This window comes from Pseudophryne corroboree, chromosome 2, assembly GCF_028390025.1.
Source record: "Pseudophryne corroboree isolate aPseCor3 chromosome 2, aPseCor3.hap2, whole genome shotgun sequence".
Taxonomy (NCBI): domain Eukaryota; kingdom Metazoa; phylum Chordata; class Amphibia; order Anura; family Myobatrachidae; genus Pseudophryne; species Pseudophryne corroboree.
In genome coordinates this window covers 547,298,693-547,316,384 of record NC_086445.1, presented here as the reverse complement: position 1 = coordinate 547,316,384, position 17,692 = coordinate 547,298,693, and the positions used below count along the sequence as shown (strand labels likewise).

The 17,692-nt window shown below is 40.5% G+C and overlaps 4 pseudogenes; 2 read left to right on the top strand and 2 right to left on the bottom strand.

Moving 5' to 3' along the window:
• Nucleotides 1-340: 340 nt before the first annotated feature.
• On the bottom strand, nucleotides 341-458 carry LOC135052599 (5S ribosomal RNA; annotated as a pseudogene).
• Nucleotides 459-5,434: 4,976 nt separating this feature from the next.
• On the bottom strand, nucleotides 5,435-5,552 carry LOC135052598 (5S ribosomal RNA; annotated as a pseudogene).
• Nucleotides 5,553-11,675: 6,123 nt separating this feature from the next.
• Nucleotides 11,676-11,793, top strand: LOC135052597 (5S ribosomal RNA; annotated as a pseudogene).
• Nucleotides 11,794-16,769: 4,976 nt separating this feature from the next.
• On the top strand, nucleotides 16,770-16,887 carry LOC135052595 (5S ribosomal RNA; annotated as a pseudogene).
• The last annotated feature ends 805 nt before the right edge of the window (nucleotides 16,888-17,692 follow it).

The window sequence follows — 17,692 nt, the reverse complement described above, 5'->3', positions numbered from 1 at the left end:
TGTTACCTGGCAAATTAGTGTGTTATTATTTAAGGTGAGGTAAAAATAGAGTGACTCACTGCCCATATGATAATAAGTGCTGGTGCAGCATAGGTGATTCCATAAGGTGACTGTAGTTATTTAATGGTGCTATTGGTGCAGGCTAGATTATATTAAGCCTTATGATTATATAGGTATAAATATAAAAATCCGGTGACACATGTTTTGGCTTAGATATAAGTCCATCCGAAGGATCATATTAATTAAATAAATTAATAAATAATAAATAATCAGTGATACATAAAAGTGATTCTAATTAGGTGCTAATTTTTGGTGAATGTCCATTGGAAATCGTTTGATATCATTACAGTACCTGATCTTCCCAGGTAGTCTCCTCCCTGGTACTGGTCAGGCCCGGACACTGCTTAGCTTCCAAGATCAGACGGGGTTGGGCGTGCCAGTGTGGTTTGACTGTACGCGAATCTGTAACAGATACCATGGCACCATTGCACCCGGAGCCCGATTGTCACTATATACGTGTGATTCTAAAGTAGTGATAATAATATTAAATACTTAGTGTGCAACGGTTAACATCCTTTACAGTACCCGATCTCCCCAGGTGGTCTCCCTCCCTGGTACTGGTCGGGCCCAGACACTGCTTAGCTTCCAAGATCGGACGAGTTTGGGCGTGCCAGTGTGGTTTGACTGTACGCGGATTCAATAAACGTATTAAAGACATACACACTAGTAGTACGATGTTTATTTTATTTGTGAGTGTGCTCTAATCAAGTGTAATACAGGGAAACAAGAGGGAGAGGGGGGTAGAGGATACTGCACCTCATAGAAAAGGCGCTATCTCGTATCCTTCATTCAGACCAACTGGATGTAGAGTCTGCAACTGGAATATCCAGTACATCTCCCGTCTGGAAAGTTTATTGGCAAGGTCCCCTCCTCTCTCACCCAAAGCCACATGTTCAATAGCCTTGAATGTAATTTCCTCTGGGTTGGAGTTATGTTGCAGCGTAAAGTGTCTGGAAACTGCGTGACTTTCCACTTTGTTTTTAATGTTCCTTATGTGCTCTTGGATCCGTAGTTTCAACGGTCTTTTTGTCTTTCCTACGTACTTCATACTACAGGTGCACTCCAAGAGGTAAATAACGGATGTAGTGTTGCAGTTCATAAAGTCTTTTATGGTATATTCCTTGTCACCTTCTGTACCACTGAAAGTTTTTCTGTTCCGGTGTAGGTATCTGCAGATATTACATTTTCCACATTTGTATGAACCTGTGCACTTCAGGCTCGACGTCTTGTGGGTAGATTCTCCTCTTAACATACTTGGTGCAATAATGTCCTTTAGATTTCTGAATTTTTTGAAGATAAGTTCTGGTTGTGGCGGTAAGATCTCTTTAAGCACTGGGTCCATTAGGAGGATGTTCCAATGGGTTTTTAAGGATTTTCTTACCACTCTTTCGTGTTGGCTAAAGGTTGTAATGAAGGCCACTGAGTCTTTCTTCACCTCCCTGGTTTTGTATTTGAGTAGGTCTTCTCTGTTGAGATTTTTAGTCTTTGTTAGAGCTGTATCAAGGATAGGCCCAGGGTATCTTTTGTCCTCGAACCTTTTCTTGTAAACCTCGAGTTGGTCGTTGCAGTCCTCGGAGCTAGTGCAATTCCTCTTAATTCTTGAGAATTGGGATGCCGGAATATTGTTCTTCCACTTTTCCAAGTGGTTACTCTGATAATGTAGGTAACTATTCATATCGACCTTCTTAATGAAATTTTTCGTAGTGACCTCTCCATTATCTCCAGTTAAAACCAGATCCAGATACTCAACCGATCTACTGTCTGCCGTGGAGGTGAAGGCGAGATTCATGTCATTGATTCCCAGGGTAATGAGGAATTCATTGAAAGTCTCTATTGTGCCGTCCCAGATGATTAAAATGTCATCGATATAGCGTTTATATAATATTACTTTTTCCTTGAAGACTCTGGAGTTGTAAACATAGACTCTCTCCCAACTTCCCATAAAAAGGTTAGCGAAGCTTGGGGCAAAAGTTGTTCCCATCGCTGTGCCGCAGCGTTGTAAATAAAACTGGTTTAAAAACTTAAAATAATTGTGGCTCAGGATAAAATGCATAAGATCACATATAAAATCCCTATGGGTACATGTTAGGGAAGGGTCACTTTCCAAGAACTCCCTGCATGCGGCTATACCCTTTGAATGCTCAATGCACGTATATAAGGATTGGACATCCACAGTCGCCCAAATGTAGGTGTTCTTCCACTCCACCGTACGTACTATATTGAGTACTGATGTGGTGTCTTTTAGAAAAGAAGGGAGCTCTTTCACATACTTTTTAAGGAACACATCCACATATTCCGATAGGTTTGCGGTAAGTGACCCTATTCCTGCCACTATAGGTCTGCCTGGTGGATTCGTCAAGGATTTGTGTATTTTCGGTAGGAAGTAGAAGATGGGGGTAATGGGATTAGACTGCATCAAATATTGATATTCGTCCTTAGTTAATATGTTACTTCGAAGGCCATGTAGGAGTAAGGTTCTGAGTTCGTCTATAAAAGGTTCCTTCGGATCACTTTGTAGCGGTAAATAAGAATTGGTGTCTCCCAAAAGTCTTAAGGCCTCCTTGGTATATGCCTCATAATCCATAATGACTAATCCCCCCCCTTTGTCAGCTTGTTTTACAACAATATTGTTGTTTTTCTGTAGATTCTTTAAAGCTTCACATTCCCGATTTTTCATATTCTTTTCCTTGACTGGTTTTAACTCTGTGTCGCATAAATCCTTCTTCACCAGATCATAGAAAATATTCACATTATTGCCCTTGGACTCCAAGGGATAATATTTGGATGTTGGTTTTAAACCAGACTTGGATCTGTCTTCATAATTACTGATGATGGCCTCTTCTTTCCTCAAAAAATGTCTTTTCAGTGTTAGTTTTCGTATGAATTTGTTTAGATCAATGAATGTCTCAAATTTATTCAGACCACTTGTAGGCGCAAAGGATAGACCCTTCTCCAGAAGGGTCACTTCCGGTTTGGTTAGATTGTGTTTGGACAGGTTGAAGATGCCTTTCGTCTGTAGTTGTTCTGCTGCTACAGGTTCCTTCTCTTTTGTTCTCTCCCTCCTGCCGCCCCGTTTTCCTCTTCTTCTAGGAATCTTTTTTTCATTGGAGAGGCCTGTCTGCTGTCCTCCTTCACCACGTTTCTTATGGTGTCTTTTGCTCGTGCACCCGTTCTTAAGGATAAAAAATCCTGGTCACCTGTTGAATCTCTTTTTTGCAAAGATGTAAACCTATTTGTCGTTCTTAGGTATGGACTTGATGCGGAGTCTGTGCTCATATTTCTGGTGTTTCTCCCTTTGTTTGGTATTGTCTTCCACTGATATCTTCCTGCCCCATTGGACCGATCCTGTGCCCTGAATTTGCTCCAACTTTTTGTCTGTCCTTGGTTGTAGTCATTCTTGTCCCTGATGAACTTCTTTTCCTTTCCTTTTATGACCTCCCCTTCAATGTGTTCAAGCTTTTTATTGAGAACTTTTTCATTTATTTTGTAATCTTCCTTATCCTTAAAGCTGAGCATCTCGGATTCCTTTGATTTGATCTCAGCCTCCAGTTCCACCAGGACATTTTTCTTTTTCCTGATGAGTAATTTCATTAGGTCTATAGAACATCTGTGTAGGATCGAGTCCCACTCCTCTACAAACTCCGTATCCAAATTACCAAATGTGGGTTGTTTTAGGATTCTCAGGCCTCTAGGTACTCGGTTCACTGAGATGTAGTGTTCCAATCCTTTCACATCCCACCAGGCTTTGACTTCCTTTACAAGGAGTTTCTCCATTCCCCAAAACAAGTCATCTAAATCTTGTGTTGGCATGGGAACATTATCTGTTTTACCCTCATTAAATATTTTTTGGCATAGGTCATTTCTTTTAGTCGTGCGTTCATTGTTTCCAAACATAATTGTTTGATACTGGATATCTTTGCCCACCAGGCTGCTATACAGTTGTACCAATAAGAGAATTTATGTAAAAAATAGATAGTACAGCGCCACTTGTGAGGTTAAAATCTCAGTAAAAACTATACGATTGTGTTTAAAAACTTCCGTTATAAAAGCTTTACGCCCACTTAACCTTAAAAAGGTGTCAGCCCACCCCTAAAAATACAAAACTGGTATGGTAATGTTAAAAAGGTATAAAATTGGGGGGATAGGGGTACCGGCGACGAGTGTGGCTAAAAACTATGTTTTTAAAGCTTAAAGTTAGGAGCCAAAAAATGTTTCTTTTTAAAATTTAAACTTTTTTTAATATATATGAGAGTAAAAACAGTTTCCAAGAATGGTTAAAAAACAAGCATAAAAAACTTTTTGTCCATAAATAAGCAGTAAAAATACACTTAAAAGGATAGGAATTCAAAAAACTTAGCTTGTAAAATGTGGGTGGTCAGTATAGGCCCAACGCGTTTCGTCTCAACAGACTTCTTCAAAGGGTAGGGACAGAATGAAGCTGTATGTCTATTTATACCCATAACACTGAGTCAGAGGGTTGTGACATCATAATTGATCATGTGATAGGGATATACATTTATACATTAAAAAAGGGGTTAACAGAGCTAATTTTTAAAAACACAGCTGGATTAGTTCATGTCAGACAGACTCCTTAGTTCAAAAAACGAGTGGTTACAGATAATAATGTGGGTGAAAACGTTTAAAAACGTTCATAATGTAATTATGAGTCACTTCCGCCACACTTCCGGTGACGGAGGACTGGACGGGTCACTTCCGCCCCACTTCCGGTGTCAACTGCGCATGCGCCCGCGGCGGTTCCCGGCTTCATTGCGCCTGCGTCTGTGGGTGTTCAGGGCTGTTCTTCAGTGGATGGTGCATATCTGACTTCTTAAACTTATGCCAAATGGAGTCCATTTTTCCTGGGATGTTTAAGATGTTTTTCATGTTATTGCGGCGGCCATCTTTGTGTGGATACGCAGACACCTCTAGATACCAGGCACCTCAGTTTCCATGGTAACGGGTCCGATGCATGGAATAAATAGAAAAACAATGGTAATATCAAAAGTAGTGGATCATATGTATTTTAAAGACACTTGTTACCTGGCAAATTAGTGTGTTATTATTTAAGGTGAGGTAAAAATAGAGTGACTCACTGCCCATATGATAATAAGTGCTGGTGCAGCATAGGTGATTCCATAAGGTGACTGTAGTTATTTAATGGTGCTATTGGTGCAGGCTAGATTATATTAAGCCTTATGATTATATAGGTATAAATATAAAAATCCGGTGACACATGTTTTGGCTTAGATATAAGTCCATCCGAAGGATCATATTAATTAAATAAATTAATAAATAATAAATAATCAGTGATACATAAAAGTGATTCTAATTAGGTGCTAATTTTTGGTGAATGTCCATTGGAAATCGTTTGATATCATTACAGTACCTGATCTTCCCAGGTAGTCTCCTCCCTGGTACTGGTCAGGCCCGGACACTGCTTAGCTTCCAAGATCAGACGGGGTTGGGCGTGCCAGTGTGGTTTGACTGTACGCGAATCTGTAACAGATACCATGGCACCATTGCACCCGGAGCCCGATTGTCACTATATACGTGTGATTCTAAAGTAGTGATAATAATATTAAATACTTAGTGTGCAACGGTTAACATCCTTTACAGTACCCGATCTCCCCAGGTGGTCTCCCTCCCTGGTACTGGTCGGGCCCAGACACTGCTTAGCTTCCAAGATCGGACGAGTTTGGGCGTGCCAGTGTGGTTTGACTGTACGCGGATTCAATAAACGTATTAAAGACATACACACTAGTAGTACGATGTTTATTTTATTTGTGAGTGTGCTCTAATCAAGTGTAATACAGGGAAACAAGAGGGAGAGGGGGGTAGAGGATACTGCACCTCATAGAAAAGGCGCTATCTCGTATCCTTCATTCAGACCAACTGGATGTAGAGTCTGCAACTGGAATATCCAGTACATCTCCCGTCTGGAAAGTTTATTGGCAAGGTCCCCTCCTCTCTCACCCAAAGCCACATGTTCAATAGCCTTGAATGTAATTTCCTCTGGGTTGGAGTTATGTTGCAGCGTAAAGTGTCTGGAAACTGCGTGACTTTCCACTTTGTTTTTAATGTTCCTTATGTGCTCTTGGATCCGTAGTTTCAACGGTCTTTTTGTCTTTCCTACGTACTTCATACTACAGGTGCACTCCAAGAGGTAAATAACGGATGTAGTGTTGCAGTTCATAAAGTCTTTTATGGTATATTCCTTGTCACCTTCTGTACCACTGAAAGTTTTTCTGTTCCGGTGTAGGTATCTGCAGATATTACATTTTCCACATTTGTATGAACCTGTGCACTTCAGGCTCGACGTCTTGTGGGTAGATTCTCCTCTTAACATACTTGGTGCAATAATGTCCTTTAGATTTCTGGATTTTTTGAAGATAAGTTCTGGTTGTGGCGGTAAGATCTCTTTAAGCACTGGGTCCATTAGGAGGATGTTCCAATGGGTTTTTAAGGATTTTCTTACCACTCTTTCGTGTTGGCTAAAGGTTGTAATGAAGGCCACTGAGTCTTTCTTCACCTCCCTGGTTTTGTATTTGAGTAGGTCTTCTCTGTTGAGATTTTTAGTCTTTGTTAGAGCTGTATCAAGGATAGGCCCAGGGTATCTTTTGTCCTCGAACCTTTTCTTGTAAACCTCGAGTTGGTCGTTGCAGTCCTCGGAGCTAGTGCAATTCCTCTTAATTCTTGAGAATTGGGATGCCGGAATATTGTTCTTCCACTTTTCCAAGTGGTTACTCTGATAATGTAGGTAACTATTCATATCGACCTTCTTAATGAAATTTTTCGTAGTGACCTCTCCATTATCTCCAGTTAAAACCAGATCCAGATACTCAACCGATCTACTGTCTGCCGTGGAGGTGAAGGCGAGATTCATGTCATTGATTCCCAGGGTAATGAGGAATTCATTGAAAGTCTCTATTGTGCCGTCCCAGATGATTAAAATGTCATCGATATAGCGTTTATATAATATTACTTTTTCCTTGAAGACTCTGGAGTTGTAAACATAGACTCTCTCCCAACTTCCCATAAAAAGGTTAGCGAAGCTTGGGGCAAAAGTTGTTCCCATCGCTGTGCCGCAGCGTTGTAAATAAAACTGGTTTAAAAACTTAAAATAATTGTGGCTCAGGATAAAATGCATAAGATCACATATAAAATCCCTATGGGTACATGTTAGGGAAGGGTCACTTTCCAAGAACTCCCTGCATGCGGCTATACCCTTTGAATGCTCAATGCACGTATATAAGGATTGGACATCCACAGTCGCCCAAATGTAGGTGTTCTTCCACTCCACCGTACGTACTATATTGAGTACTGATGTGGTGTCTTTTAGAAAAGAAGGGAGCTCTTTCACATACTTTTTAAGGAACACATCCACATATTCCGATAGGTTTGCGGTAAGTGACCCTATTCCTGCCACTATAGGTCTGCCTGGTGGATTCGTCAAGGATTTGTGTATTTTCGGTAGGAAGTAGAAGATGGGGGTAATGGGATTAGACTGCATCAAATATTGATATTCGTCCTTAGTTAATATGTTACTTCGAAGGCCATGTAGGAGTAAGGTTCTGAGTTCGTCTATAAAAGGTTCCTTCGGATCACTTTGTAGCGGTAAATAAGAATTGGTGTCTCCCAAAAGTCTTAAGGCCTCCTTGGTATATGCCTCATAATCCATAATGACTAATCCCCCCCCTTTGTCAGCTTGTTTTACAACAATATTGTTGTTTTTCTGTAGATTCTTTAAAGCTTCACATTCCCGATTTTTCATATTCTTTTCCTTGACTGGTTTTAACTCTGTGTCGCATAAATCCTTCTTCACCAGATCATAGAAAATATTCACATTATTGCCCTTGGACTCCAAGGGATAATATTTGGATGTTGGTTTTAAACCAGACTTGGATCTGTCTTCATAATTACTGATGATGGCCTCTTCTTTCCTCAAAAAATGTCTTTTCAGTGTTAGTTTTCGTATGAATTTGTTTAGATCAATGAATGTCTCAAATTTATTCAGACCACTTGTAGGCGCAAAGGATAGACCCTTCTCCAGAAGGGTCACTTCCGGTTTGGTTAGATTGTGTTTGGACAGGTTGAAGATGCCTTTCGTCTGTAGTTGTTCTGCTGCTACAGGTTCCTTCTCTTTTGTTCTCTCCCTCCTGCCGCCCCGTTTTCCTCTTCTTCTAGGAATCTTTTTTTCATTGGAGAGGCCTGTCTGCTGTCCTCCTTCACCACGTTTCTTATGGTGTCTTTTGCTCGTGCACCCGTTCTTAAGGATAAAAAATCCTGGTCACCTGTTGAATCTCTTTTTTGCAAAGATGTAAACCTATTTGTCGTTCTTAGGTATGGACTTGATGCGGAGTCTGTGCTCATATTTCTGGTGTTTCTCCCTTTGTTTGGTATTGTCTTCCACTGATATCTTCCTGCCCCATTGGACCGATCCTGTGCCCTGAATTTGCTCCAACTTTTTGTCTGTCCTTGGTTGTAGTCATTCTTGTCCCTGATGAACTTCTTTTCCTTTCCTTTTATGACCTCCCCTTCAATGTGTTCAAGCTTTTTATTGAGAACTTTTTCATTTATTTTGTAATCTTCCTTATCCTTAAAGCTGAGCATCTCGGATTCCTTTGATTTGATCTCAGCCTCCAGTTCCACCAGGACATTTTTCTTTTTCCTGATGAGTAATTTCATTAGGTCTATAGAACATCTGTGTAGGATCGAGTCCCACTCCTCTACAAACTCCGTATCCAAATTACCAAATGTGGGTTGTTTTAGGATTCTCAGGCCTCTAGGTACTCGGTTCACTGAGATGTAGTGTTCCAATCCTTTCACATCCCACCAGGCTTTGACTTCCTTTACAAGGAGTTTCTCCATTCCCCAAAACAAGTCATCTAAATCTTGTGTTGGCATGGGAACATTATCTGTTTTACCCTCATTAAATATTTTTTGGCATAGGTCATTTCTTTTAGTCGTGCGTTCATTGTTTCCAAACATAATTGTTTGATACTGGATATCTTTGCCCACCAGGCTGCTATACAGTTGTACCAATAAGAGAATTTATGTAAAAAATAGATAGTACAGCGCCACTTGTGAGGTTAAAATCTCAGTAAAAACTATACGATTGTGTTTAAAAACTTCCGTTATAAAAGCTTTACGCCCACTTAACCTTAAAAAGGTGTCAGCCCACCCCTAAAAATACAAAACTGGTATGGTAATGTTAAAAAGGTATAAAATTGGGGGGATAGGGGTACCGGCGACGAGTGTGGCTAAAAACTAAAAATCTATGATCTGGTGAAGAAGGATTTATGCGACACAGAGTTAAAACCAGTCAAGGAAAAGAATATGAAAAATCGGGAATGTGAAGCTTTAAAGAATCTACAGAAAAACAACAATATTGTTGTAAAACAAGCTGACAAAGGGGGGGGATTAGTCATTATGGATTATGAGGCATATACCAAGGAGGCCTTAAGACTTTTGGGAGACACCAATTCTTATTTACCGCTACAAAGTGATCCGAAGGAACCTTTTATAGACGAACTCAGAACCTTACTCCTACATGGCCTTCGAAGTAACATATTAACTAAGGACGAATATCAATATTTGATGCAGTCTAATCCCATTACCCCCATCTTCTACTTCCTACCGAAAATACACAAATCCTTGACGAATCCACCAGGCAGACCTATAGTGGCAGGAATAGGGTCACTTACCGCAAACCTATCGGAATATGTGGATGTGTTCCTTAAAAAGTATGTGAAAGAGCTCCCTTCTTTTCTAAAAGACACCACATCAGTACTCAATATAGTACGTACGGTGGAGTGGAAGAACACCTACATTTGGGCGACTGTGGATGTCCAATCCTTATATACGTGCATTGAGCATTCAAAGGGTATAGCCGCATGCAGGGAGTTCTTGGAAAGTGACCCTTCCCTAACATGTACCCATAGGGATTTTATATGTGATCTTATGCATTTTATCCTGAGCCACAATTATTTTAAGTTTTTAAACCAGTTTTATTTACAACGCTGCGGCACAGCGATGGGAACAACTTTTGCCCCAAGCTTCGCTAACCTTTTTATGGGAAGTTGGGAGAGAGTCTATGTTTACAACTCCAGAGTCTTCAAGGAAAAAGTAATATTATATAAACGCTATATCGATGACATTTTAATCATCTGGGACGGCACAATAGAGACTTTCAATGAATTCCTCATTACCCTGGGAATCAATGACATGAATCTCGCCTTCACCTCCACGGCAGACAGTAGATCGGTTGAGTATCTGGATCTGGTTTTAACTGGAGATAATGGAGAGGTCACTACGAAAAATTTCATTAAGAAGGTCGATATGAATAGTTACCTACATTATCAGAGTAACCACTTGGAAAAGTGGAAGAACAATATTCCGGCATCCCAATTCTCAAGAATTAAGAGGAATTGCACTAGCTCCGAGGACTGCAACGACCAACTCGAGGTTTACAAGAAAAGGTTCGAGGACAAAAGATACCCTGGGCCTATCCTTGATACAGCTCTAACAAAGACTAAAAATCTCAACAGAGAAGACCTACTCAAATACAAAACCAGGGAGGTGAAGAAAGACTCAGTGGCCTTCATTACAACCTTTAGCCAACACGAAAGAGTGGTAAGAAAATCCTTAAAAACCCATTGGAACATCCTCCTAATGGACCCAGTGCTTAAAGAGATCTTACCGCCACAACCAGAACTTATCTTCAAAAAATCCAGAAATCTAAAGGACATTATTGCACCAAGTATGTTAAGAGGAGAATCTACCCACAAGACGTCGAGCCTGAAGTGCACAGGTTCATACAAATGTGGAAAATGTAATATCTGCAGATACCTACACCGGAACAGAAAAACTTTCAGTGGTACAGAAGGTGACAAGGAATATACCATAAAAGACTTTATGAACTGCAACACTACATCCGTTATTTACCTCTTGGAGTGCACCTGTAGTATGAAGTACGTAGGAAAGACAAAAAGACCGTTGAAACTACGGATCCAAGAGCACATAAGGAACATTAAAAACAAAGTGGAAAGTCACGCAGTTTCCAGACACTTTACGCTGCAACATAACTCCAACCCAGAGGAAATTACATTCAAGGCTATTGAACATGTGGCTTTGGGTGAGAGAGGAGGGGACCTTGCCAATAAACTTTCCAGACGGGAGATGTACTGGATATTCCAGTTGCAGACTCTACATCCAGTTGGTCTGAATGAAGGATACGAGATAGCGCCTTTTCTATGAGGTGCAGTATCCTCTACCCCCCTCTCCCTCTTGTTTCCCTGTATTACACTTGATTAGAGCACACTCACAAATAAAATAAACATCGTACTACTAGTGTGTATGTCTTTAATACGTTTATTGAATCCGCGTACAGTCAAACCACACTGGCACGCCCAAACTCGTCCGATCTTGGAAGCTAAGCAGTGTCTGGGCCCGACCAGTACCAGGGAGGGAGACCACCTGGGGAGATCGGGTACTGTAAAGGATGTTAACCGTTGCACACTAAGTATTTAATATTATTATCACTACTTTAGAATCACACGTATATAGTGACAATCGGGCTCCGGGTGCAATGGTGCCATGGTATCTGTTACAGATTCGCGTACAGTCAAACCACACTGGCACGCCCAACCCCGTCTGATCTTGGAAGCTAAGCAGTGTCCGGGCCTGACCAGTACCAGGGAGGAGACTACCTGGGAAGATCAGGTACTGTAATGATATCAAACGATTTCCAATGGACATTCACCAAAAATTAGCACCTAATTAGAATCACTTTTATGTATCACTGATTATTTATTATTTATTAATTTATTTTATTAATATGATCCTTCGGATGGACTTATATCTAAGCCAAAACATGTGTCACCGGATTTTTATATTTATACCTATATAATCATAAGGCTTAATATAATCTAGCCTGCACCAATAGCACCATTAAATAACTACAGTCACCTTATGGAATCACCTATGCTGCACCAGCACTTATTATCATATGGGCAGTGAGTCACTCTATTTTTACCTCACCTTAAATAATAACACACTAATTTGCCAGGTAACAAGTGTCTTTAAAATACATATGATCCACTACTTTTGATATTACCATTGTTTTTCTATTTATTCCATGCATCGGACCCGTTACCATGGAAACTGAGGTGCCTGGTATCTAGAGGTGTCTGCGTATCCACACAAAGATGGCCGCCGCAATAACATGAAAAACATCTTAAACATCCCAGGAAAAATGGACTCCATTTGGCATAAGTTTAAGAAGTCAGATATGCACCATCCACTGAAGAACAGCCCTGAACACCCACAGACGCAGGCGCAATGAAGCCGGGAACCGCCGCGGGCGCATGCGCAGTTGACACCGGAAGTGGGGCGGAAGTGACCCGTCCAGTCCTCCGTCACCGGAAGTGTGGCGGAAGTGACTCATAATTACATTATGAACGTTTTTAAACGTTTTCACCCACATTATTATCTGTAACCACTCGTTTTTTGAACTAAGGAGTCTGTCTGACATGAACTAATCCAGCTGTGTTTTTAAAAATTAGCTCTGTTAACCCCTTTTTTAATGTATAAATGTATATCCCTATCACATGATCAATTATGATGTCACAACCCTCTGACTCAGTGTTATGGGTATAAATAGACATACAGCTTCATTCTGTCCCTACCCTTTGAAGAAGTCTGTTGAGACGAAACGCGTTGGGCCTATACTGACCACCCACATTTTACAAGCTAAGTTTTTTGAATTCCTATCCTTTTAAGTGTATTTTTACTGCTTATTTATGGACAAAAAGTTTTTTATGCTTGTTTTTTAACCATTCTTGGAAACTGTTTTTACTCTCATATATATTAAAAAAAGTTTAAATTTTAAAAAGAAACATTTTTTGGCTCCTAACTTTAAGCTTTAAAAACATAGTTTTTAGCCACACTCGTCGCCGGTACCCCTATCCCCCCAATTTTATACCTTTTTAACATTACCATACCAGTTTTGTATTTTTAGGGGTGGGCTGACACCTTTTTAAGGTTAAGTGGGCGTAAAGCTTTTATAACGGAAGTTTTTAAACACAATCGTATAGTTTTTACTGAGATTTTAACCTCACAAGTGGCGCTGTACTATCTATTTTTTACATAAATTCTCTTATTGGTACAACTGTATAGCAGCCTGGTGGGCAAAGATATCCAGTATCAAACAATTATGTTTGGAAACAATGAACGCACGACTAAAAGAAATGACCTATGCCAAAAAATATTTAATGAGGGTAAAACAGATAATGTTCCCATGCCAACACAAGATTTAGATGACTTGTTTTGGGGAATGGAGAAACTCCTTGTAAAGGAAGTCAAAGCCTGGTGGGATGTGAAAGGATTGGAACACTACATCTCAGTGAACCGAGTACCTAGAGGCCTGAGAATCCTAAAACAACCCACATTTGGTAATTTGGATACGGAGTTTGTAGAGGAGTGGGACTCGATCCTACACAGATGTTCTATAGACCTAATGAAATTACTCATCAGGAAAAAGAAAAATGTCCTGGTGGAACTGGAGGCTGAGATCAAATCAAAGGAATCCGAGATGCTCAGCTTTAAGGATAAGGAAGATTACAAAATAAATGAAAAAGTTCTCAATAAAAAGCTTGAACACATTGAAGGGGAGGTCATAAAAGGAAAGGAAAAGAAGTTCATCAGGGACAAGAATGACTACAACCAAGGACAGACAAAAAGTTGGAGCAAATTCAGGGCACAGGATCGGTCCAATGGGGCAGGAAGATATCAGTGGAAGACAATACCAAACAAAGGGAGAAACACCAGAAATATGAGCACAGACTCCGCATCAAGTCCATACCTAAGAACGACAAATAGGTTTACATCTTTGCAAAAAAGAGATTCAACAGGTGACCAGGATTTTTTATCCTTAAGAACGGGTGCACGAGCAAAAGACACCATAAGAAACGTGGTGAAGGAGGACAGCAGACAGGCCTCTCCAATGAAAAAAAGATTCCTAGAAGAAGAGGAAAACGGGGCGGCAGGAGGGAGAGAACAAAAGAGAAGGAACCTGTAGCAGCAGAACAACTACAGACGAAAGGCATCTTCAACCTGTCCAAACACAATCTAACCAAACCGGAAGTGACCCTTCTGGAGAAGGGTCTATCCTTTGCGCCTACAAGTGGTCTGAATAAATTTGAGACATTCATTGATCTAAACAAATTCATACGAAAACTAACACTGAAAAGACATTTTTTGAGGAAAGAAGAGGCCATCATCAGTAATTATGAAGACAGATCCAAGTCTGGTTTAAAACCAACATCCAAATATTATCCCTTGGAGTCCAAGGGCAATAATGTGAATATTTTCTATGATCTGGTGAAGAAGGATTTATGCGACACAGAGTTAAAACCAGTCAAGGAAAAGAATATGAAAAATCGGGAATGTGAAGCTTTAAAGAATCTACAGAAAAACAACAATATTGTTGTAAAACAAGCTGACAAAGGGGGGGGATTAGTCATTATGGATTATGAGGCATATACCAAGGAGGCCTTAAGACTTTTGGGAGACACCAATTCTTATTTACCGCTACAAAGTGATCCGAAGGAACCTTTTATAGACGAACTCAGAACCTTACTCCTACATGGCCTTCGAAGTAACATATTAACTAAGGACGAATATCAATATTTGATGCAGTCTAATCCCATTACCCCCATCTTCTACTTCCTACCGAAAATACACAAATCCTTGACGAATCCACCAGGCAGACCTATAGTGGCAGGAATAGGGTCACTTACCGCAAACCTATCGGAATATGTGGATGTGTTCCTTAAAAAGTATGTGAAAGAGCTCCCTTCTTTTCTAAAAGACACCACATCAGTACTCAATATAGTACGTACGGTGGAGTGGAAGAACACCTACATTTGGGCGACTGTGGATGTCCAATCCTTATATACGTGCATTGAGCATTCAAAGGGTATAGCCGCATGCAGGGAGTTCTTGGAAAGTGACCCTTCCCTAACATGTACCCATAGGGATTTTATATGTGATCTTATGCATTTTATCCTGAGCCACAATTATTTTAAGTTTTTAAACCAGTTTTATTTACAACGCTGCGGCACAGCGATGGGAACAACTTTTGCCCCAAGCTTCGCTAACCTTTTTATGGGAAGTTGGGAGAGAGTCTATGTTTACAACTCCAGAGTCTTCAAGGAAAAAGTAATATTATATAAACGCTATATCGATGACATTTTAATCATCTGGGACGGCACAATAGAGACTTTCAATGAATTCCTCATTACCCTGGGAATCAATGACATGAATCTCGCCTTCACCTCCACGGCAGACAGTAGATCGGTTGAGTATCTGGATCTGGTTTTAACTGGAGATAATGGAGAGGTCACTACGAAAAATTTCATTAAGAAGGTCGATATGAATAGTTACCTACATTATCAGAGTAACCACTTGGAAAAGTGGAAGAACAATATTCCGGCATCCCAATTCTCAAGAATTAAGAGGAATTGCACTAGCTCCGAGGACTGCAACGACCAACTCGAGGTTTACAAGAAAAGGTTCGAGGACAAAAGATACCCTGGGCCTATCCTTGATACAGCTCTAACAAAGACTAAAAATCTCAACAGAGAAGACCTACTCAAATACAAAACCAGGGAGGTGAAGAAAGACTCAGTGGCCTTCATTACAACCTTTAGCCAACACGAAAGAGTGGTAAGAAAATCCTTAAAAACCCATTGGAACATCCTCCTAATGGACCCAGTGCTTAAAGAGATCTTACCGCCACAACCAGAACTTATCTTCAAAAAATCCAGAAATCTAAAGGACATTATTGCACCAAGTATGTTAAGAGGAGAATCTACCCACAAGACGTCGAGCCTGAAGTGCACAGGTTCATACAAATGTGGAAAATGTAATATCTGCAGATACCTACACCGGAACAGAAAAACTTTCAGTGGTACAGAAGGTGACAAGGAATATACCATAAAAGACTTTATGAACTGCAACACTACATCCGTTATTTACCTCTTGGAGTGCACCTGTAGTATGAAGTACGTAGGAAAGACAAAAAGACCGTTGAAACTACGGATCCAAGAGCACATAAGGAACATTAAAAACAAAGTGGAAAGTCACGCAGTTTCCAGACACTTTACGCTGCAACATAACTCCAACCCAGAGGAAATTACATTCAAGGCTATTGAACATGTGGCTTTGGGTGAGAGAGGAGGGGACCTTGCCAATAAACTTTCCAGACGGGAGATGTACTGGATATTCCAGTTGCAGACTCTACATCCAGTTGGTCTGAATGAAGGATACGAGATAGCGCCTTTTCTATGAGGTGCAGTATCCTCTACCCCCCTCTCCCTCTTGTTTCCCTGTATTACACTTGATTAGAGCACACTCACAAATAAAATAAACATCGTACTACTAGTGTGTATGTCTTTAATACGTTTATTGAATCCGCGTACAGTCAAACCACACTGGCACGCCCAAACTCGTCCGATCTTGGAAGCTAAGCAGTGTCTGGGCCCGACCAGTACCAGGGAGGGAGACCACCTGGGGAGATCGGGTACTGTAAAGGATGTTAACCGTTGCACACTAAGTATTTAATATTATTATCACTACTTTAGAATCACACGTATATAGTGACAATCGGGCTCCGGGTGCAATGGTGCCATGGTATCTGTTACAGATTCGCGTACAGTCAAACCACACTGGCACGCCCAACCCCGTCTGATCTTGGAAGCTAAGCAGTGTCCGGGCCTGACCAGTACCAGGGAGGAGACTACCTGGGAAGATCAGGTACTGTAATGATATCAAACGATTTCCAATGGACATTCACCAAAAATTAGCACCTAATTAGAATCACTTTTATGTATCACTGATTATTTATTATTTATTAATTTATTTAATTAATATGATCCTTCGGATGGACTTATATCTAAGCCAAAACATGTGTCACCGGATTTTTATATTTATACCTATATAATCATAAGGCTTAATATAATCTAGCCTGCACCAATAGCACCATTAAATAACTACAGTCACCTTATGGAATCACCTATGCTGCACCAGCACTTATTATCATATGGGCAGTGAGTCACTCTATTTTTACCTCACCTTAAATAATAACACACTAATTTGCCAGGTAACAAGTGTCTTTAAAATACATATGATCCACTACTTTTGATATTACCATTGTTTTTCTATTTATTCCATGCATCGGACCCGTTACCATGGAAACTGAGGTGCCTGGTATCTAGAGGTGTCTGCGTATCCACACAAAGATGGCCACCGCAATAACATGAAAAACATCTTAAACATCCCAGGAAAAATGGACTCCATTTGGCATAAGTTTAAGAAGTCAGATATGCACCATCCACTGAAGAACAGCCCTGAACACCCACAGACGCAGGCGCAATGAAGCCGGGAACCGCCGCGGGCGCATGCGCAGTTGACACCGGAAGTGGGGCGGAAGTGACCCGTCCAGTCCTCCGTCACCGGAAGTGTGGCGGAAGTGACTCATAATTACATTATGAACGTTTTTAAACGTTTTCACCCACATTATTATCTGTAACCACTCGTTTTTTGAACTAAGGAGTCTGTCTGACATGAACTA